Source organism: Halichoerus grypus, chromosome X (assembly GCF_964656455.1).
Source record: "Halichoerus grypus chromosome X, mHalGry1.hap1.1, whole genome shotgun sequence".
Classification (NCBI taxonomy): Eukaryota; Metazoa; Chordata; class Mammalia; order Carnivora; family Phocidae; genus Halichoerus; species Halichoerus grypus.
In genome coordinates, this window is record NC_135727.1 from 88603741 (window position 1) to 88626841 (window position 23101).

Genomic DNA, 23101 nt, shown 5'->3' on the forward strand with positions numbered 1-23101 from the left:
CTTCTGGTACTTTTTTTTTTACATGGGATATATTTTTCTATCATATTTCTTCTATCCTACCTATATCATTATATGTGAAATAAGTATTTTGTAGACAGCATATATTTGGATCATACTTTTATTTTTCCTGATGATCTTTGCCTTTTAATTGATATGTGTGGACCATTTGTATTTAAAGAAATTATTGATATGCTTGGATTTAGGTCTAAACTTGTTTTCTCTTTGTTCCCCTGATCTGTATTCCTCTGTTTCCCCTTCCTGCCTTCTTTTGCATTATTTGGACATTTATTGATATTTCATTTTAATTTACCTGTTATGTATTCTACTTTGTCTCTTTGTATTTTAGTGATTGTTTTAGGGATTTTCATATAAATACCTAACTTTTCACATTCTACTTAGAATCAATATTTTATGGAGTGGATTATAGAATGGAGTATAGAATTTTTAAGACCTTATAAATACATTTACCCCATCCCCATTTTATGTTATATTTATTGCATATATTACATGTGTCCACACTGAAAATCCCTTAAAACAATGTTACAATTTTTTCCTTTCAGCCATCAAACATATTTTAAAGAATTAGTAAATGAGAAGATTAGTTTTACTTACCAAGATATTTACCATTTATCTTGTTCTTCACTCATTCTCCATGTTCCAAGTTTCGTTCTGGTTTTATTTCTCTTCAGTCTAAGTCAAAAAATTCCTTCAATATTTCTTTTAAAGAATGTCTGTTGGCAATTAATCCTCTTAATTTTCCTTCTTTATGGAATGTCTTTATCATTCATTTTTTGAAGTTTTTTTTTTGGTTATAGAATTCTGAGTTGACAATTCCTTTCTTAAACACTTGAAAAAATTTTTGCTTCCTTTCAGCCACTATGGTTTATGATAAGAAATCCACAGTAACTCAAATTGTTGTTCTGTCATAGGTAATATGTCATTTTTATTCTGTCTGCTTTAATATTTTTTATGTGTTGTTTTTCAGCAGTTTAATTATTGTGGGAATGGGCATGTATTCCTTTGAGGTTACCTTGTCTGGTGTTCCCTGGTCCCCTTAAATTATTTCATTTTTTATTGTTACCATTTTGGAGACACTTTCAGCCATTAGTTGATCTAATAATCTTTCAACACTGTACTCTTTCCTCTATTTCTGGGACTCAGATGACATGAATACTAGGCCTTTGATATTGTCTCCAAGTCTCTGTTTACTTTTTTATTTTATTTTATTTTATTTTATTTTATTTATTTATTTGACAGAGAGATAGAGAGAGCACAAGTAGGCAGAGAGGCAGGCAGAGGGAGAAGGAGAAGCAGGCTCCCCGCGGAGCAGGGAGCCCGACGTGGGGCTCGATCCCAGGACCCTGGGACCACGACCTGAGCCGAAAGTAGCTGCTTAACCAACTGAGCCACCCAGGTGCCCCTCTGTTTACTTTTCTTAAAGATTTATTTATTTATTGTAGAGAGGGGTTAGGGGCAGAGAGAGAGGGAGAGAGAAAATCTCAAGCAGACTCCCCACTGAGCATGGAGTCTGATGCAGATCTCGATCTCACCACCCACGAGATCATGACCTGAGCCGAAATCACGAGTGGAACGCTTAATCAACTGAGCCACCCAGGCATTCCTCCAAATCTCTGTTTACTTTTAAATGACATTCCTCCCTGAGAATCAATTGACTACCTATTAAACAACACTAGGGTGAGAGGAGAACTACAATGATAATTATGGATTTTGAAAAAAAGATACAGTGAAATTAGTACATATCAGTATCTTTGTCATACATGAAAAGCATGGTCAGAGGAAAATTCAAAAGCTTACTCTTGTATCAATAACAATTAAAGAATAATAAACGAATTAGGTTTAAAGCTCAAAAAGTAAAAAAGAAACCCAATAAGGTAAAATTAAAAACTATTAGGAAGAACATAATAAGTATAAAATAAGGAAGTAGAATGTAGTAATGATATATAAAAGAGAAAAACATTGTTTTTCCTGGTTTCTTGAAAAATACTAGTAGGCACACCATAGCTAACACAATCAAGAAAAAAAGGAGAAAGCAAAGACATACAAAATAAGAAATTACAAGGGGGGTAAATAACTATTGAATTAGAATGTTAAAAAAATCATGCAATTTACTTTGCAGACTTCTGTGAAAGTACATTTAAAACCTAATGAGATGAATAATTTCCTAGGGAAATACTTGTTACAAAAATTGAAACTATTAGTGAAATAAAGCCTAAACAGACCAATTTTCCTAGAAGATACAAAGTTATCAATTATTCCGTCAAAAAGAGCTCAAGGCCAAGATGGCTTCACAGGGGAATTCTACCAAACTTTCTCAATAGAACAATCTGGTCTATTAGTATTTTTCAAGAAACCAGGAAAAACAATGTTTTTTTCTTTTATATATCATTACTACATTCTACTTCCTTATTTTATATTTATTATGTTCTTCCTAATAGTTTTTAATTTTACCTTATTGGGTTTCTTTTTTTACTTCTTGAGCTTTAAACTTAATTCATTTTTTATTATTCTTTAATTGTTATTGATACAAGAGTAAGCTTTGAATTTTCCTGGTATTAGATATTAAGGAAAGCTGCTTACTTTTTTTTTTTTTTAGCTAAAGCAAGTATCACTTTTATATTTAACCCTGATAAAAACAGTGTGATTCAATACCCATTCTTTTTTTTCTTTAATTTTTTAAAAAAGATTTTATTTATTTATTTGACCGAGAGAGAGCACAAGTAGGAGGAGCAGCAGAGGGAGAGGGAGAAGCAGGCTCTCTGCTGAGCAGGGAGCCCAACGTGGGACTCGACCCCAGGACTCCGGGATCATGACCTGAGCCGAAGGCAGATGCTTAACCACCTGAGCCACCCAGGTGCCCCTACACCCATTCTTGATACAATAGAAATTCATAAATAGCTTTTCAATAGAATAAAATCTCGAAGCACTTCCACTAATATTAGTAACCAGTTAAGGTTGTTCACTCTCTCCTCTATTATTCATCATTTTACCAGAAGTATTAGCCAATGCAATGAAAAGAGAAATTTATTAATGGCATAGGGATTAGAAAAGATGATGTAATATTATTTCTATTTGCAGATAATATGAAAGTGTACCTGAAAAAGAAAGTACCTGGAATACTCTAGAGAATCAGTGGTAAAAATAACTCAAAAAAAACATATTTAATTAGAGAAGCAGACTATAAAATTGCCATATATAAGTCAATAGCCTTAATTTACACAAATAATCAATTAGAAGATATACCATGGTAGAGAAAACCTCATTAACAATAGTAAGAAAGAAGATAAAATACTTACGAATACATTTAACAAAGAAATGTGCAAAACTTATATGAGATTAGCTTTCAAACCCTCCTAATAGGCACACATGGAGACTCTAAGAAATGGAAAGACAGCCCTTGTTTTTGATAGGAACACTCATCATAAAGATGTCAGTTCTCCCTAAATTAATTTTTAAATTTAATGCCATCTCAATAAAAATACCAACATACTTTATGGAATTAGACAAATTGGTCCTAAAGTTCATATGGAAAAATAAACATTCAAGAATCTCCAAGAAAACACTAAAAAAGGAAAGCTATGGTGAAGGGGCAGCCCTACCATACATTAAAACACACTATAGAGCCTCTGTAATTAAAACAAGTGGAACTGGCTTATGAATAGGCACACCAGTGGAATAGAATAGAATATCCTGAGATAGGCCTAGATAAAAATGGAATAGAATTTGGGATATGATAAAGGTGGGATCTCAGTACACTGGGACAAAAGTGGACTTTAAAATAAATGGTGCTTGCACGTTCTGCATGGAGCACTGGGTGTTATACGCAAACAATGAATCATGGAACACTACATCAGAAACTAATGATGTAATGTATGGTGATTAACATAACATAATAATAAAAAAACAAAAAACAATCATGGAACACTACATCAAAAACTAATGATGTATTGTATGGTGACCAACATAACATAATAAAAAAATGAATAAGGAATTAATGAATAAACTGGAAGCAAACCATTAAAAAAATAAATAAATAAATGGTGCTTGGACAACTGGAGAGCCATGTGGGGAAAAAAGATAAAATTAGATACTTCACACCATATAGAAGAATAAACTTCAAATAGATTAGCAATCTAAATGTAAAAAATACCATGTTGTACTAGAGGCAGATATAGGCGAATTCCTCTTTAACGTGGATATAGGGAAAAGTTTTTAAGCTATGGCTCAAAATCTGGATGCAATGGAAGAAAAGATTGAGAAATGTAACTACATAAAAAATTTAAAACCTTATTTCTGCATGGCTAAAAATAACTCATCATAAAAAAAATTTAATTGGCAAATTGGGAGAACATATTTGCAACATAAATAATAGACAAAAGGTCAAAATCCCCAATATATACGTATAACTCTTAAAAATTTAGGGGCAGAAGATGAGTGTTTTTCCTTCAGAAATTACACTTATGACTCTGCAGTTTGATTTTGTTTTCTCGACAGTAAAGTTTGGGGCTTTATTACTCTCAAATACAAATAGAACCACCTCATTCTGTTTACTCCCTGCATAGTAGAGCATTCCATAGTGTGCCATAGTTAACAAACCACTTTGCTTTGGGGGTATTCATTGATTCAGCACATATCTATTAAGCACCTACTATGTGTCAGTCACCACGTGATACCTTAGAAAATAAGGAAAAAGTAACTTCTCTGCTCATGGAGCTGATTTTCAAAAAATTTTTAAAGTTTTTATTTTAATTCCAGGTAGTTAACACATAGTGTTATATTAGTTTGTGGTGTACAATATAGTGATTCATAATTCCATACATCACCCCGTGCTCATCATGACAGGTGCACTACTTAATCCCCATCACCTATTTTACCCACCCACCCCTACCTCCCCTCTAGTAACCATCAGTTCTCTATAGTTAAGGGTCCGTTTCTTGGTTTGAATCTCTCTCATTTTTCTCCCTTTGTTTGTTTATTCTGCTTCTCAAATTCCACAAGTGAAATCATATGGTGTTTGTCTTTCTCTGTCTGACTTATTTTGCTTAACATAATACTCTCTAGCTCCATCCATGTCACTGCAAATGGCAAGATTTCATTCTTTTTTATGGCTGACAGTGCATGAGGATTTCTTTTTCTCCACATCCTCACCAATGCCTGTTGTTTCCTGTTTTTTTTTTTTATCTTAGCCATACTGACTCATCATGTGAGATGATATCTCATTGCAGTTTTATTTCCCTGATGATAAGTGATGATGAGCATCTTTTCATGCATCTGTTGGCCATCTGGATGTCTTCTTTGGAGAATTGTCTGCTTATGTCTTCTGCCCATTTTTTAATGGGGTTATTTGTTTTTAGGTGTTGAGTTTTGTAAGTTCTTTATATATTTTGGATACTAGCCCTTTATCGGATATGTCATTTGCAAATATCTTCTCCCATTCCGTAGGTTATCTTTTAGTTTTGTTGATTGTTTCCTTTGCTGTGCAGAAGCTTTTTATTTTGATGTAGTCCCAATAGTTTGTTTTTGCTTGCCTCAGGAGACATATCTAGAAAAATGTTGCTATGTCCAATGTCAGTCAAATTACTGTGTTCCCTTCTAGGATTTTTATGGAATCAAGGTCTAACATTTAGATCTTTAATCCATTTTGAATTTTTGTGTATGGTGAAAGGAAGTGGTCCAGGTTCATTCTTTTGCATGTTGTTGTTCAGTTTTCACAACACCATTTGTTGACAAGACTGTCTTTTCCCCATTGGATATTCTTCTTGCTTTATCAAAGATTAATTGACCATATAGTGTGGGTTCATTTCTGGGTTTTCTATTCTGTTCTGTTCATCTGTGTGTCTATTTTTGTGCCACTACCATACTGTTTTGATCTCTACAGCTTTGAAATATAACTTGAAGTCCAAAATTGTGATTGGGCCTTCAGCTTTGCTTTTATTTTTCAATATTGCTTTGGTTATTTGGGGTCTTTTGTGGTTCCATACAAATTTTAGAATTTTTTTGTTCTAGTTCCATGAAAAATGCTGGTGGTATTTTGATAGGGATTGCATTAAATACGTACATTGCTTTGGGTAGTATAGACCTTTTAACAATATTTGTTCTTCCATTCCATGAGCATGGAATGTCTTTCCATTTCTTTGTGTCATCTTCATTTCTTTCATCATTTTAAAATAATTTTTAGAGTGTACTCTGAAAAGACCTGTAGGTCTTTCACCTCTTTGGTTAGGTTTATTCCTAGGTATCTTATTATTTTGGGTGCATTTGTAAATGGGATTGCTTTATTAATTTCTCTTTCTGCTGCTTCATTATTGGTGTATAGAAATGCAACAGATTTCTGTGCATTGATTTTATATCCTGTGACTTTACTGAATTCATTTATAAGTTCTAACAGTTTTTTGGTGGTCTTTTGGGTTTTCTATATACAGTATCATGCCATTTGCAAATAGTGAAAGTTTTACTTCTTCCTTACTGATTTGGATTCCTTTCATTTCTTTTTGTTGTCTTTTATGTTCAATAAAAGTGGTGAGAGTGGACATCCCTGTCTTGTTCCTGTCTTTGGGGGAAAAGCTCATTTTTTCCCCATTAAGGATGATGTTAGGTGTATCTAATGTGGCCTTTATTATGTTGAGGTATAGTTACCTCTAAACCTACTTTGTTGAGGGCTTTTTGGTGGGAATGCAAACTGGTGCAGCCACTGTGAAAAACAGTGTGGAGTTATCTCAAAAAGTTAAAACAGAACTAACCTTTCCATCTAGCAATTTGGATATTTACTCAAAGAGTACAGAAATGCTAATTCAAAAGGATACTTGCACCCTGATGTTTGTAGCAGCATTATCTACAACAACCAAATTATGGAAACAGCCAAAGTCTCCATCAACTAATGAATGAGTGAAGAAGATGTAGGGTGTGTACGTGTGTGTGTGTGTGTGTGTGTGTAATGGAATATTACTCAGTCATAAAAAAGAATGAAATCTTGCCATTTGCAACGACATGGATGGAGCTAGAGAATATTATGTTAAGCAAAATACGTCAGACAGAGAAAGACAAATACCATATGATTTCACTCATATGTGGAATTTAAGAAAGAGAGGAAAACAAAGAAACAGACTCTTAACTATAGAGAACAAACTGATGGTTACCAGAGGGGAGGTGGGGGGGAAATGGGTGAGAGTTAAGGAGTGCACTTGTGATGAGCACAGGGGTGTTGTATATAAGTGTTGAATTGCTAAAATGTACACCTGAAATTAATATTACACTGTATGTTAACTGCAATTTAAATAAAAACTTAAAAAAATTTAAAAAAGATTGAACCTACTTTGTTGAGGGTTTTTATCATAAATGAATATTGTACTTTGTCAAATGCTTTTTCTGCATCTATTGCTATGATCATATGGTTCTTATCCTTTCTCCATTTGATGTGATGTATCACATTGATTGATTTGTGAATATTAAACCACCCTTGCAAACCAGGAATAAATCCCACTTGAATGTGGTGAATGATTTTTTTAATGTACTGGTCAATTCAGTTGGCTAGTATTTTATTGAGATGTATTGAGGTGTATTGGTAACATGGTAGGTCAGAAATCATCTGATTGGGAAGGGGGTATGGAATGACTACCAGAAATGTGAATGGAAGCAGGTAGGGTAACCTGATTTTTTCACCTATGTTCATTAGGGGTATTGGCCTATACTTCTCTTTTTCACTGGTGTCTTTATCTAGTTTTGGTATCAGAGTAATGCTGGCCATGGAGCTGATATTTAAATAGTAAGGACAGACAATAAGAAAATATATAATCCAGTATAAGAATCCTCTCTTGCCCTACACATCCCACCCTAGCTGCTATTCTATATTTCCTTCAAGATTGAGATATCAGGTTACCCTACCTGCTTCCATTCACATTTCTGGTAGTCATTCCATACCCCCTTCCCAATCAGATGATTTCCGACCTACTATGTTACCAATACATCTTTGCTCACTGCCACTGACCTCCAACGTGAAAATCCTAGGGGATGTTTATCAGTCCTCATCTCATTCTAGTTAAAATCTCTGCAGTCATTGACACTTGGTGACACTCTTCACACCCTTCTTTTATTTCCTTTCAGGCTACTGTTCTTTGGTACTCCTTGATGAAGACCGATCAGCCAAACCCTTCCCAGCAACTCTAACCCCATATATCCAATTGACTGCTACACTTTTCCACTGGAATATCTTGGATACACCTCAAATTCAGTGAGGGTATAAATGAACTCATTTTCGGATGCCTAGGTGGCTCAGTTGGTTGAGCAACTGCCTTTGGTTCAGGTCATGATCCTGGAGTCCCGGGATCGAGTCCCGCATTGGGCTCCCTGCTCAGCGGGGAATCTGCTTCTCCCTCTGACCCTCCCCCGTCTCATGTGCTCTTTCTCTCTCATTCTCTCTCTCTCAAATAAATAAATAAAATCTTTAAAAAAAATAAATGAACTCATTTTCTTTCATATATTTCTTTCTCTTAGTTCTCACTCCCCTATTTGTGCTAACTGGTTTACAGAGATAGTCTCTGATGAATGATGACTCAGTTTTTACATCTTTGTGTAGTCATTTTTCACACTGAATATGGGCTAGCTTTATTACCAAAGAATAAAGGAGTGATGATGTGCCATTTCTAGGTCTAAGCTTTAGGAAAGCCTGGAAGCTTCCAATTTCACACTATTGTGAGCCTTGAAGTTCTGCTACCCTATTATAAATAAAACTGGAGAGCCAGAGTAGTGAAGGAGAGGCTCTGAGACTGCACAAAGAGAGAGAGGCCTAGCAGTCTCAACTGAGTCTGGATTTCCAACTATGCCCTTCCAATGACCCAGATGTGTACATAAACTCTGGTAGATTTCCATTTGGCCAAGCCCTTGGATGACTGATGACTCAGCCAATATCAAGTGGAGCAGAAGAAACAACCAGCACATAATCTAAGAGGTAATAAAATGGTGGTTATTTGAAGCCACTATTTATGCACCACCTTACCCAATGCCCACCACCAGCACTCACCCATACAACCAAACAATAAAATCATTTTCTCCATTTAGACAGACATCTACTCAGCCCTGGCCATACTGGGGTCTTCTTATCACATTAGGCAGGATACTCTACAGGTTCTTACTTCTACCATGGAGGTTCTTTTTAACGTAGATGGGCCTCTAGCCATTCTTGCCCACACCTAATTCTCCAACACCACCACATGCAGTGTCGTGGTTCAATTCCATCATCAATCTCTATTATAGGTATGTTTCTTTTTTTACTTAAGTTTTATTATATTACTCCTCTGTCATACATAGGGATTCCACAGATACTTATATAACAAAAATTCCATGTGTGTGGTGCTGGAACCTATAATTGTATGTAGAATATACATTCTCCATATAGAGGCAGTTATTACATTTTGGCCTTTTCCATGGTTTTCATATACTCTGTGTGTCTGTGTATGTGCCCTTATTTTCCACATTCAAGTGACCTTGGATGGACTGGATCAGTTGTCCAAGTTGCAGTATACAAACTGCTACAGCTACTTTACTACCTACAGGGTTCCAGAGACCCATCCCAGACTCTACCTTTAAGTCTTAGACCCTATATTCTGTGCTCAATTATTCCTGAATTAGTTTTCTATTGCTGCTGTGGTGAACTTCCACAAACCTAATGACTTAAAAAAAACCCACAAATGTATTCTACTACATTTTTGGAGGTCAGAACTCAGAAATACTCTTATTGGGCTAAAAATCAAAGTGTCAGTAGGGACGTGTTCTTTCTGGAGGCTCTAAGAAGCAATCTGTTCCTTTCCCTTTCTCATCTTCCAGGGACTTTATACATTCCTTGGCTCATGGCCCTTTTCTCCATATTCGAAGCCAGTAGTGTAGCATCTTCAATTCTGTCTCTTCTCTGACCTCTGCTTCTGTGGTCTTCTTCTCTGAATCTGACTCTGAGCCTCTTGCCTCCCTCTCAGAAGGACTCATGTGATCACATTCAGCCTACCTGGATAATTCAGGATAATCTCCTCATCTCAAGATCCTTAACTAAACCATACCTGCAGTGTCCCTGTTGTCATGTAAGGAAATATACTTCCTTTTGGGGGTTAGGACATGGATATCTTTGAGAGCCCATTATTTAGCCTACCACAGCCCTCAGTCTTAACCCTCCCACCTCTATGTCCTGACCCTTTAAGCTGATCACTGACAGAATTATTTGGCATCAACACAACATTGCTGTTGAACAGTGCACCTAAGATTCTCCCAATATTCATGCTCTGCAACTAGTAGTAAAATCTCCGAAATCTGTCTAATCCTTCCCAGACTCAGCTTTGGTTTCAGATACCCTAGCCCAGTTACAGTTTCACATGCCTAGAAAGGGAGTTTGGACAGGGTTGGTGGTGGATAAAATAACTAGAATTGGGGTTCATACCCAAGGAAGAGACATTTATGAGAAACACAGGGATGAGTGCACAGATGAGAGTCATCTCACACTGCTTGAGGGAATCAGGGAAAGCTTCAATGGAGAGAAAAATTAGGTTTTGCAAAGTGAAAATGGAATATTGACAGATATTGAAGAAGTGGCAGATAGCAGGAAGGAGTTCTTGGAAGGGGAACAGCATGTGCAAAAATGCAGAGATACAAGAGAGTGCATCAGATTCAGGAATCCTACAGGGTAGTTAATATAGCTGAAGGGAGAAAAAGGATTAGTTTGAAGCGAGATGGGAAATAAGGGAGAGTGGATTGAGAGAGATAGTAAGAAGTAGAAACACTTAATGCATGTTGGGCAGTATGCTAATAGATTTATATGCATTTCCTTCATTAAATTTTCATTAGTTAGCCCAAGTGAGCATTTTTATAGATATGAAAAAATTGGATGCATTAGGTCCAGACTTGAAATTCCAGCCCAGCTCTGCCTAAAATCAAAGGCTGTCATCTTTTCACAAAGTCAGTGCTGCTTAAAGTGTAGCATGCAATCCATGATTGGTGCCCAATAGGTCATTACTAGTACATGGACAAAATTGTTGTTTGTTGTTTAATACTAATATATTTGTTTATATTTTAAAAATAAGATTTAATCCACATGTAGGCCTTTATGGGGAAATGAACAAGAGCATTTCCAGAAAATAACCCAAGGGGGAACCTCCATAAAATCCCCTCTAAACATGACACTGCTCTTTCTAGTGTTCCTCTTGAAGCAACAGCTGTCCAGTCAAAATCCTCCATGCTCTGACACTCCACACCTCCACACAGCATCCCTGAGTCTCTCCTCTCTTCCCATCAATTACTAAATGTGTATTTTTCATTTTACTAACCTCTTTCTTTCTCAATTTCCTCATCTATACAATGAAGATAATAGTAGGAGCTAACACATTGGATTGTAATTAGGTCTAAATGACTTAAGGTCCTTAGAATAGTGCTTGAGATACTCCAACAGACAGATCAATCTTTTTCATAAAGATCTTCCCTTGGATGTCCACCACCCCATATTTGAGTCCAGAGCTTCCATTGCCTGTTGACCACCTCTAACTCCAGTTGCCTCTCCAATATCCTGCTTCTAGCCATTATCCCTCACATTGTTTTACGAAGATGACAATCTGGTTTCTTAGCTCCTATTTACATTCTCTCGCTAAGTTACCAGCTTTGAACCAAAAACTCTCCTCAGAAGCCATAATTCTTAGTAAATAGTATGAGATTATAGCAGTTATCTCTTTATCTCAAAAATACTTGAAAGCAAAGTTGTTTTTTTGTTGTTGGTTTGGTTTTTTTGTTGTTTTTTGTTTTTTGTTTTTTGTTTTTTGTTTTTTTTTTTACAGAGGGTTAGTTTCAGGGAATATACTTAACCCTATAGGAAGTGACATGGAGTAACAAAATTCCAATGGAGATAGCCAAGCAAGAAATCACATTGGATCACCAGAAGTTGGTAAGTGCCAAAAGTAGATAATCAGACTTAATGAATCAGAGCAAAATGTTTATTATGCACTGCAAAGGAAACAGCAGGAACATTAGTATGGTAGCATGAGTTTACCTGTCCCCAAGTCCCACAGGGCCCAGATGGTGGCTTCACACAAAGGGAATTGCACTACAGCTGAGGAACCAAAAATCAAGAGCTCTGCACCTTTTGTAGCAAGCAGCAAACAGGTTAGTTCCCTTTCCCAGGGAGTAAGCAGTTACATAGTAATTAAGCTAAGGTCACTTTGACCTACTGAATTACCTATGTGACTAGCTACATAAACTGCTGAATATCAAGGGACAATTAGGCACCACAGTGTGGACACTCAGGACCCTTGGTTGACTGCTTTTCTCAACAGTTAGAAAATCCATTGTACAGTATTGTAATATATCACATGGGGCGAAAATGACATCAGTGTTGGATATGCACAGCATTTAACTACTGGTTCTTGAAGAAAGTCTCAAGAATGAGGAAGTACCTTGACTTGTTAGAAGATAAAATGAAAATTGTGAAGAGCTATGACAGAGAGGAAAGGAAAAGGAAAGAGTGGGACTTTGCTGGAGAATGAGTAAGTTGGGTACTTCCTACATTACATGACTCTGGGACTTCAGAATAAAATAGTCAAGGGTTGAAATCTGGCTTTGCCACATATATATAAGAGAATAATAATACATGCATTGAGGAAACAATGTGAAGATCAATTGAAATAACTTACTTAAGACACAATTAGATTTCCAATTCCCTGCATTTCTTTTTAATATAAGTTTTCAAAATTTTTTTTCTTTTAATTGTAATTATTTTTATCTTTATGGCAATTAATCATATATACATAAAAATATTAGGCATATAATAGAATTAGCTGTGTAACTCTGACAAAACCCTTTGAGGTAATATAAGAAAGAATAAGGTATAAAAAGTGTTGCTCAAGTCATGATGTATATGGGTAATTTTGCTAGTGTGTGTATAGGTTGATGTAGAAAAATATATGAGAATACCATATTGCTTGATACACAAAGATTTCACATGTTGTCTACACAGACAGGATCTACTATACTCACTCCAATTGGAAAGAAGGCTATTTCTCTAACCAGTGTTATCATCATAAATAAGTTATTCAGTTAAATATCCATTGATGTCTACTAGATCTCAAGAAGTGTTCTGAAAATTGGATATGCAAAATCCAGTCACTCAAGGCCCTACCTTTCAAAGATTGACTATCTCAGGGAAGGAAGCAATCATATAAGCATATAGGTCCTAGAGGATAGGTTACTTATTCAAGGTCACACAACAATAGTAGTAATAAATTGTCCACTTTAGTTCTACTAGTCTGAAATCCCATGCAATTGTTTTAACCCAAGTTTTCTCTTTTGATTTTCTCCATTTTAATTTATCTCACCTCCCCTGCCTCTGTTTGACCATGAATTATTAAAATATGCATAAGTTAATAAACTTGGATCAGGGGGCAGCTTCTGGGGAAAGATTGCTGGAAGCCTCTATATTTTCCTGGTGTTCCCTCAAAGAATAATTCTGGAAGTAAAGCTCTGCTTATCTGTGAGTGGTATAGGGATCTAAGGCAGGCCTTTCATCTTCCCTTTCCCAGCTAATAGCTAGGCCAGAAGAATTGCTTTCTCTTAGACATTGACCCCATTTAAGGAGTAATGACAAAATGCTCCCAAGCTTTTCAAACTAGGTAAAACTTCTGTTATCCTCAGAAGGGGCCTCTGACACTTCTGCCATTGTCCAAGGTACCTAATCCTTACTTATGTATAAAAATGTCAGGTAGTTGGACCTCAAGCTGGTTGGTTTCAGCATAGATTCTCTGGACTCTGACCTAGTCTTTTGAGGGATACCACAACTTTTCAAGTGTCCTCCTATGTTGGTAGGAAGATGACTCTGTCATCAGAAATGACATCTACATCTCAACAACTGTAACATAAGCAGTGTTTCTCTGGTGAGTGGATAAAAGCCCCCCTTTGGAGTTCAACAGGCCTGAATGTGAATCCAAGTTCTACCACTTAACTACCTAATTTACCTAACTCATTTCAGCCTATTTCTTTAACTGTAGAAGGGGAATAATAACATGTTTCTCTTAGGTCTTTGGGAAATAACAAATGTAAAGAGTTGAACACACAGTTGATATTCAATATAAGTTATCATAGAAATGATGTTTATATTATTCCTCCATATTGTTGATCTCCCCAAGGCACATACCCTATGTGCACTGATGTAGGAAAGATGTTAGGGTTTGGAGCCAACAACCAAGAAAGAATTTTTGAGACGTCTTTGGTGTAAAAATGTGGTTTTATTATAGCATGGGGACAGGACCTGTGGGCAGAAAGAGCTGCACTGGGGTCATGAGAAGTAGCTAATTATATACTTTCAAGCTGGGAGGGGGTTAGGGAGAGTGTAAATCTCTAAGGAATTTTGGAAGCAAGGTTTCCAGGACCTTAAGGGGGCTAACTATTGTTAGGGAAAGGTTATTTATTACTGTCTAATAAAACCTGAGTCATGAGACCCTTCAGATATATATCGGTGGGTCATATGCTTGGGGGATGATTACCAACATGTATCTTGGGGAGTAGAGATAAAGGAAGTTTCCAAAGGAATTTTTATATGTTAAAGAAGACCTACAGGATCCTGGGGTTTGGGCTAAGATTCCCTTTTGCCCTTAGCAAAGTATTAACTTCAAGGCAGCTGAGTTCCTAGAGGAATGTCACACTGTCTGTTTTAAGGACTTGTCAATGGGCTGTAAGTAGTAAGGAAATTTAATTTTTTCTTTTGCCTTTGTTTCCCACATCATATATCATCTCTGTGTCCTTCATACTCCTAGCACAGTATTTAAAATAAAGTGTCAGTGAAGGTTTTGGAGCACAGCTGACCAGGCTTTTTTTTTCATCTGAAAAACAAATGAGCTTTTCAATTCTGATTTTTTATAGCTCTGTATAAACTACCTTCATATGCCAATGTTGATATTGATCTCTTATGCACAAAGTAAAATGTTGCTGCATGTAACTCTCTTTCCATGATGATTTTCATTTGTGCTGTTGAGATACATGAGACTAGGGCTTGATTGCAGCATTTCTGGTCCTAAATCCAGACAGGACAATATACAAAGGCTGAAAGATTTGGTCTCTTATAGCATCTCTTTTTTAAAAGTAGAGAAATATATCCAAAAATCACCTCAGCAGACTTCTCTTCAGTGTGTATTGCCCAGCACTGGGCCACATGCCCAATCCTAAATCAGTCAAAGCCAAAGAAGATTTTATGAGAAAGGAGGTAGGTGTATATGTGGGTGTGTGGGGGCAAGGGAAATTCAGCTGTGTGTGCATATGTATTTGCCCATGCCTAACAAATGGCTGATTCCTGGGTGCATCAAGATGATGCAGAGTGAAAATGGTCCCATAGTTCAGATTTCAAGGAACAGGGGACAGCTGACATGACATTTGCATATAATTTACCTTTTTGATGACATCAGGATAAAATAGTCCATTGTATTTATCTAGCAATTGTTAAAGCCTTGCAAATGGGATCTGGTATATGCATAATCCTTTTGGTAAGACTTTTTCTACCCCAGACAGTGCTGGAATGGGTACTGATACTGATGATAATTGTTTCCATGGTTGACCAAATATTTACCTTTGGGATTGATATTTTTTTTCTGTAATTATTATAATATTTTAATAGTTTTAGTCTTAAGTTTTAAAGACTCTCTGAAAATATCTTCCCTGGTTTTGTAGTTCAAACTTAGAGAAAAAATATATTTACCTGAGGTCTCAGTGTTGCCACCTCCCTATGAACACCCATTGGAAAGATTTTACTTTCTGGGGTTTTCTCTCAGGTTTCCACATCCGCACATGTTCATGTAAGGAGCTTTTTCACATGAGGTAATTCTGGCTTCACATTACAAGTGTAAGGACTGAATAAACTAGTGGTCATGATCACATAAATTCCAAGAGGCATGGAGATGGTGCTGCAATGTTGAAATCTCTGAAATATAACAGATTTGAGACCTGCTTACCAGTGGTACAGTGATAGCTAATGTTTAACCATGAGACAAACACTTCTAAATTCTTTAATTATATTAATTATATTTAATTATATGAATTAATGATCAAAGCAAGGTCCCTATTAGTTTAGATACAGGCATTACCCAATTTTATCAATAAAGATACTGATAGAGAGGTTTAGTGATATGCTGATAGTCATTCAGCACACAAATAGTGGAAGCAGGATTTTCACCCAGTCTCCCTTCAAAGCCCAATCTTGTAACCACTGTGGCATACTGCTTTCACTCCAATGGCTAGAACAGGAGAGATGCTCACATTCTTTTATTATTTTGGGGAGGTTAGTGTGACCCAGTGCAAAGGGCATGGAGAATATTAATAATAATGTGCCTTCTGGTTTCCTCTGAGAATGAAAAAGAGAAAATATCATGCTTCAACTAGCATTTATATAGAAGCCCAGTGAATGATAAATGGCATATACAGAAAAAAGACAAAAGAAGGAAACAACCTCATTTGTGTTAAGAGTGAACGGTAATAACCTAACTATGGGAAATGGACTGTCAGATTATTTTGTAAATGTCTTCTCAGACCACCCCCTAGGTGTCTGGATGAGGTTTCTTCTGAAAAAGAATGGTCTGTTGTTACACATTTCAGATGAAGGTGGGTCCTGAAGCCTAAAATGAGGGTACTATAAATTCCCCCTTCTTATACTGAGATGAGGGAAGTTTTCCAACATTCTCTTTTGGGCTGGTAGCAAGCTTGGCCATGATTCCCAGATATAAAGTCTCACAATGGGGGTAGTTAACTGCCCCTGGCCATTTGGAGGCAAGCTGGCATCCAGGCAAGAAACTGGCATAGTGAGAGATCCCAGAATGGACCTGTTTGAACAGGTCCATTGACATAAGGTCTATGAACAGTTGGTTTTAAGTCCTAGTATTTGTGTTACACTTCTCTCCCATAGTGCAAGAAGTGTGGATAACATCTCATTAAATATCACAGCCTGGTATCTGCTGTGAAGTGGGAAATCTGGGGAAGTCCCAAGTCCATGCTTGGAGTAAAGAGGTGGAGGTAAGAGAGCAAGATCCCCTCCACTGAGGCCTGAGTGCTGATGGCTGAGGTTCACCAGACTGGAACCAAAATGCCCTGTGGAAGAACATCGTGAGGGTCAGAAATGGTGGAAGTAGAATGGTATGACAGCAGGGCAAGAAGTCCAGAGTAGATGGGAAGACTCCAGGGAACTTTTTCACATCACAGGGAAAGCAGCAGCAGAACTACCTGTAGCAAACCTGATTCATCAAACCAACTTATAAAAAGGACTCATCTCTGATCAGAAAGATGGCCTTGGTTTTCTTGTTTTGGTCATTGTAACAAGGGAAGAATTACTATCAGTACAGAAAAACCCTTGCACAGAGGCTAAAAACTGCTTAAACTTTTAGTTATGTTTTCTTTTTGCTCTTTTAATTCCAAACCTAGATGATAGATCATAAAAAGGAGATGAGGTTTTGAAATAAAGAGCGAGTGAGTCTAGGTCTTCAGAGTAGCAACGATTAATGATACCCAGGATTTCAATGAAGTTCACAGGCTCTGGACACAAACATTTCTATGGTGAAAAGTATGACTCCACCACTAACCGGTGAGTGATCTGGTGATTGCTACCAAACCTCCGGAAGCCATACTTTCTTCACCTGTAAAAAGGAGCTGATGATGGTACCTATATGAAAATTTTAAAATGATGTAAATTTGGTGAATCAGTCACTCATAAACTGCAGATTGTATTGTGAAGTGATTCAATCTTTATGGAAGTTAAGGTTCTTCAAAGATTAAATATGCAGAATCACTGAATCAACAATGTCCTTTCAACAATTTATTCTAAAGGAAATAAATGGACATGTGTACAAATATGCAAGTAAAAGATTGTTTATTAATGAAAAAATGCCATAAGTTTACATTACAGTTGAGCTTAAAGGCCATTAATTTCCTGACTACACTTAAGCAAGGTTATTTTACTCCCTTCCTAGGAAGGTAAGTGGACCTTCCTGGGATCAGTTCTGAGTTGGTCTCTTTGGGTCCTGCAGGGAGTTTCTGGGTGGTCTGCCGAAGGTGCTGTACCTAAAGAATGAGAGGGTTGTGGGGTAGGGACCTTGAGCTGTGGGGTATGCTGGTCTCCTAGAATCCCGGCACTCACACTCTTCAATTAGCCCCTCTCTGCATTTCCACTGCCTCAGTGATTCCACATCAGTACCTGTGCACCAGCTATGCCCCCTTGCAGGAATGCCCTTTCTGGACAAAGTGGTCAGATAGGCTTTCATGAGCTCCTCTGCTCCTATGTATCAGCTCCATGCTTGCCTGCTTGCCCCTTCACAGGGATCCATGCACTTAGGGGCACAAAACCCTATTCTTTCCATTTCCCTGTTTCTGTCTTTGCCTTCCTCCTCCTTCCCTGGCCTCCCTACCTCTTCTTTGTTGGCTCCTTCTTCTGAGGCGATGTAAGTTTCTGAGAGGAACTGCATACACAGCTTCTTCATCTCCACCCCAATCCTGGACACATGGTGAGATAGAGGAGGAGGAAGAGGGAGATAAAGGTTATACAAAGAAGAGAAGGAAAGAAGAGAGAAAAAGGAGAGGATGGGGGTGAGGAGAAGAGAGGAAAGGAGGAGAGGAGTGAGGGAATGTGGGAGGGAAAATATCATAGAGGATGATTAGGAGTGAAGGGAGAGCATTAGGAGGTAGAGGAGAAGGAGGAACAGGTGATGGAAGAGGAGGAAGAGGAAAGGAAGGATGCTATATTGAGGAGGAAGGGAAGAAGGAGTGGGAAGGAGAAAAAGGAGCTTGGGGTGGGGGTGAAAAGAAGGATAAGAGAGGAGGAAAGGAAGAAAAAAGAGGAGAGAAGGAAGAGGGTTGGATGAAGGTGTGGGGGGTTTTGTATGTCTGAGGACTTCAGTCCATGCTCCCCAAGGACACCTTTCCCAGGAGAGGTCTGAGTCTGACTCTTCCCTGCTTCCCCCACAGATAGCCCTTTACAAGGGTATTCCCTGCCCACCTCTTGTGCTTGTGCTGCAGTTGCTGGTGTTGTTTGGAAGCTGCCTCCAGGAATGCCTTTGCCTTCCTGTTCTCCTCTTCGAACAGCTTCCTAGAAGGTCAGCCACAAGGGTTGGGGGTCATCAGTCCATTCCCCAACTCCCCCCTTCAGCTTCCCTACATTCTGCTGTGGAAGAAGAGCCTTTTGCTGAGTGCAGAATAGCCCTTCTCATAAAATAGCTGGCTCAGCTGATGCTGCAAGTCCTCTTACTTTACCTGTATCAGATTCCCTGTGGAAGTAAGCAAGGCAGGGTGGAGACCTCTTACCTTTGGGCCTCACTTTCCTTTCCTTTGCATTGCATCAGGAAGATCCTCAGTGTGTCTATGGGAAGAGGAACCGAGGAGGCCCTGTGAGGACTCACAGAAGGAACCGGGGTTGAGGATATTATTAGGTGGAAGATGCCAAACTAATTTAAAGGAATCCCAGTCCTCTGCCTCTATATCTCTCATCCAGAGTCCCTATTTCTCAGATTGGGGCCCTAGAGAAAAAAACCTGTATTTTATTCATTCATCTTATTGGCCTTGGCACATGGTAAGGGCCCTGGTACAACTGCCACACATTTGCATGAACTGAACAGAATCATCAGGTGCCAGAATAGTCTGTGTGTACCTGCAGGTGTTGCTCTCTTCCACAAGCTGGTATAGAGCAGGAAGTCCATAAGTGTCTATCAGAAATGGGCAGTTTGTTCTGCAGTCATTTACCCTGGCCACTGAGGCATCAGGTTTTACACACCACACACACATAGAGGAAAGGTGATCTTCTGAGAAAAGTCTAGGGTTCCTATGACCTTTGCCTCTACTTCTGGAAGATTCTTATTTCCTCTTGGAAATGGCAAATGGTTGTTGGATGGATTTATGAATGCACAGATGGATGAATAAATGGTTGGATGGATGGACGAAATGTCAGTTGAACAGATAGATATAAAAATGGATTAGTGGAAGAGCAAATTAATGATTGGATAAATGAATGGTTGAAAGGAAGAGGAGATGGCTGGTTGGATGATGGTATGAATTTTTGTACATATGTATGTATGACTAGATGGATGGCTAATTGGATGATGGTTATATATATGTATGTTTGAATGGGTGGACAAACAGCTGTGTGGATGACTAAATTGATATACGGTAGGTAGACAGATGGATGGATAATGAAATAGATGAATGGATGGGTGGATGAATAGATGGTTGGGTCAATTGTTGGTTAGATGAAAAGATGGATGGGTAAATAGTTGGATGAATGGATGGTTAGTTGCAAAGAGTGATGAAATGGAAGAGTGGATACACTGGATAATTTGGATAGATAGATATATGTATAGATGGAAGATTGGGTGAATAGATGGCTGGTAGGTTGACTGGATTATTAAATGGATGGAGGGATGGTTAGCTGAATTGGATACTGCTGCTTTTAAGTTCCTGCATGGTTTTGGCCTGTCTGGCTCCCTATGTATTTTCTCTCTTTCTTACCCTGGTTTCCTCTTGCTGTTTCTTCCAGAGAGGCTGGATTAAAGCAATAATAATCCTTCATCCTCCTAGGAACTGATTCAAATTCATTTCCATAAACACTTATTTGATACCTATATATGTGTCAGACTTTGGGCTTGGGTTGGTAAAAATTCAATGAACAAAAAAAAGGGGGTGATTAATTGCCATTAAGGAATCAACAGACTAATGGGGGGCAGGTATTGAGTTCACTAGCATACAAATAACTCATTACTAATGAAAATTATTATCAGTGAGTAGAGTGTTTCATGCAAAAGGAATGGCAAATTCAAAGACTCTGAGATTTTGGAATGTACGTAGTGAGTGTCTGGGTAGTAAAGAGGCTAGCATGACTGGAGTGAACTCATCCAAGGGAAGTGGTAAAAGGTGAAATGGAGAAGTAAAGGGCCCAGATAACATCTAATTTGCAGCTCATTGGCAAGATATCTCTGTTTACTATGAGTGAGATTGTAGGTTGGAAGGCGTTTCATTATAGGAGGGATGTGACTTGATTTATGTTTCAACAGGATTCATCTGTCTACTATAGGAAAAGTAACTTTTGTGGCATGACTTGGCCAGAAGCATGTACACACATGCATACACACACACACACACACACACACACACACACACACATGCACACAGGGATTGAGAGAAAGAGCAGCTATTAAATACCTTACTTTTTCCTCAAGACCTCTTCTAGGCGAAGCTGTTCTAGATTCGCTGGAAAAAAAGAGTGACACTTTCAGACCCAGAGACCACAACCTGCCCTGCCCCCAACAACTCCAACTTCAGGGAAGGGACTTGCTTGATATAACATGAAAAGTCTTATACAGACCCAGGAGATACCTGAGTGTCTCCCTTCTATCCCATCTCCTTTGCCTAGTGAAGATCACTCTAAAACCAGTCTTCTCCCCGTGTGTGCCCATATTCTTTTTGAGTGCTAAAAGGCCATGGCATTTACAAATGACCATGTAAGTATGGTACAGAATGAACATGGTTTTACACAAACCTTACGTCTCATTGGAGAGATATGATAACAAAGATGTAAATATATCAGATTAGGTGGGGATAAGGGCTATAGAGAAAAAAAGCAAGGTAAGGGGAATGGGGAATGATCAGGTTGGAGACAGATGTTATTAGATTGGAAGATAAATTAATACCTCTATAAGGAGCTGAGGTTTGAGCTGAGGGCTGAATTATTAGAGGCAATAGGAGGACATCTAGATTATCAAGGGTGAAGAACATTACAGGCAGAGGGAACAGATCGTGAAGTCTTTAAGGTGAGAGTATAACTTGTGAGTGTTTCATTGTCATTAGAGTGGAAGGGGAGTGAGAGAAGTTGAAGCCAAAGAGGTGACAGGATACCTAAGTGGGTCTTGAGGACTACAGTGCAAAATCTGTGTGTCTGGAACCAAGTATTTAGGGAGGATAGGGGGATTTATGATTTAGAGATATCATGGGACTTCACTGTGTTCTTCTTGCACCACTTACATGAATCTAATTCCTTCTGTTTGGTCTCCCACAGGGCACAGGCCTCTCTCACCTCCTCACTGGCTTTCTGTTTCACTAGGCCAGAGAACAGAAGATAGATGTTGAGTAAGCAAAGTCCTTGGCTCTTCTCCCTCTTAAAATGTTGCATTTCAAATTGCTCAACAAGCATTCCCAGATTATGTAGATGAAGAAACAGAAGCTTCAAAGCTCAGGCCCTTCTCTTTGAGTTAAGCCAGCCAGCAAAGGTCCCTGAGCTCTCATTTTTTAAACTCCTTAACCTCGTTAACGAGGTCCTCAATCCATGGATCCAGGCTTTCTGCTATAGAGGAAAAGGTAGATTGAGCTGGAGACGGCCAGCCATCTGAAGCAGGTGGAGATGAGGTGCTGGTATGGTGTCTATTCTGCTTTCATTCAACATGAATTTATTGAGTGCTGCATCACAAAAGATGTGCATGACCCTTGTGAGCTTCTGTTATAAGTGGCAGAAAAAGAGTGAACAGAAAAACAGATCACAATATTTAACATCATGTTGGTCACTGAATTGTAAAAAAAATAATAACACAAGGCATAGGGAGATAGAGAGTGAAGGGATGGATGGTGTTTCTTTAAGTACAGGGAGAACTTCCTGGGCTCCAAGATAAGCAAGCTCTATAGTTCTCAAGGAGGGGAGGGTTGCAGACATTTCCAGGCAGAGGGAACAGCAAATACAAACACCTTGAGCTGGGGAGGCAAAAAGCACATGTTCTAGGGTATGGGGAGGATACCCAGTAAGCAAGTAGAGAGTAGCAGGATATGAGGTGGAGTGAAAGGATAAGGGAGATTCTATAACGTCTTGTGAACCAAGATAAGGGCTTCTGGATTTTACTCCAAATGCTGTGAGAAGCTAATAGAGATCTCCCTACAGTTTCATCCTATTAAAATCAAGGGTTAATGGTTGGGGAAAAACATGACAAATCTGTGACTAAGGGATTAGTCTAATTAGACAAAAGGAAAAAAAAATGCTGCTCTCTTACATGCCAGCTGGCAGCTTGCAAGCCCTCCAGTGAAAGGGAGCACACTGCCTCTTGGAGAACTTTGGCTACAATCT

General features: G+C 38.2%; 1 long non-coding RNA gene across 3 annotated transcripts in view; it reads left to right on the top strand.

The window, feature by feature from the left end:
* LOC118551451 (uncharacterized) overlaps window positions 1-23101 on the top strand; it is a 270278-nt gene that overhangs the window by 45985 nt on the left and 201192 nt on the right. For 2 of the 3 annotated variants that reach the window (XR_013444663.1, XR_013444664.1), the window contains exon 5: window positions 8119-8439. The exons of the other annotated variant lie outside the window; for it this stretch is intronic. This is a non-coding gene — a long non-coding RNA (uncharacterized LOC118551451). Of the gene's footprint in view, window positions 1-8118; window positions 8440-23101 lie in introns of those variants that run through there. 3 annotated transcript variants of the gene reach the window in all.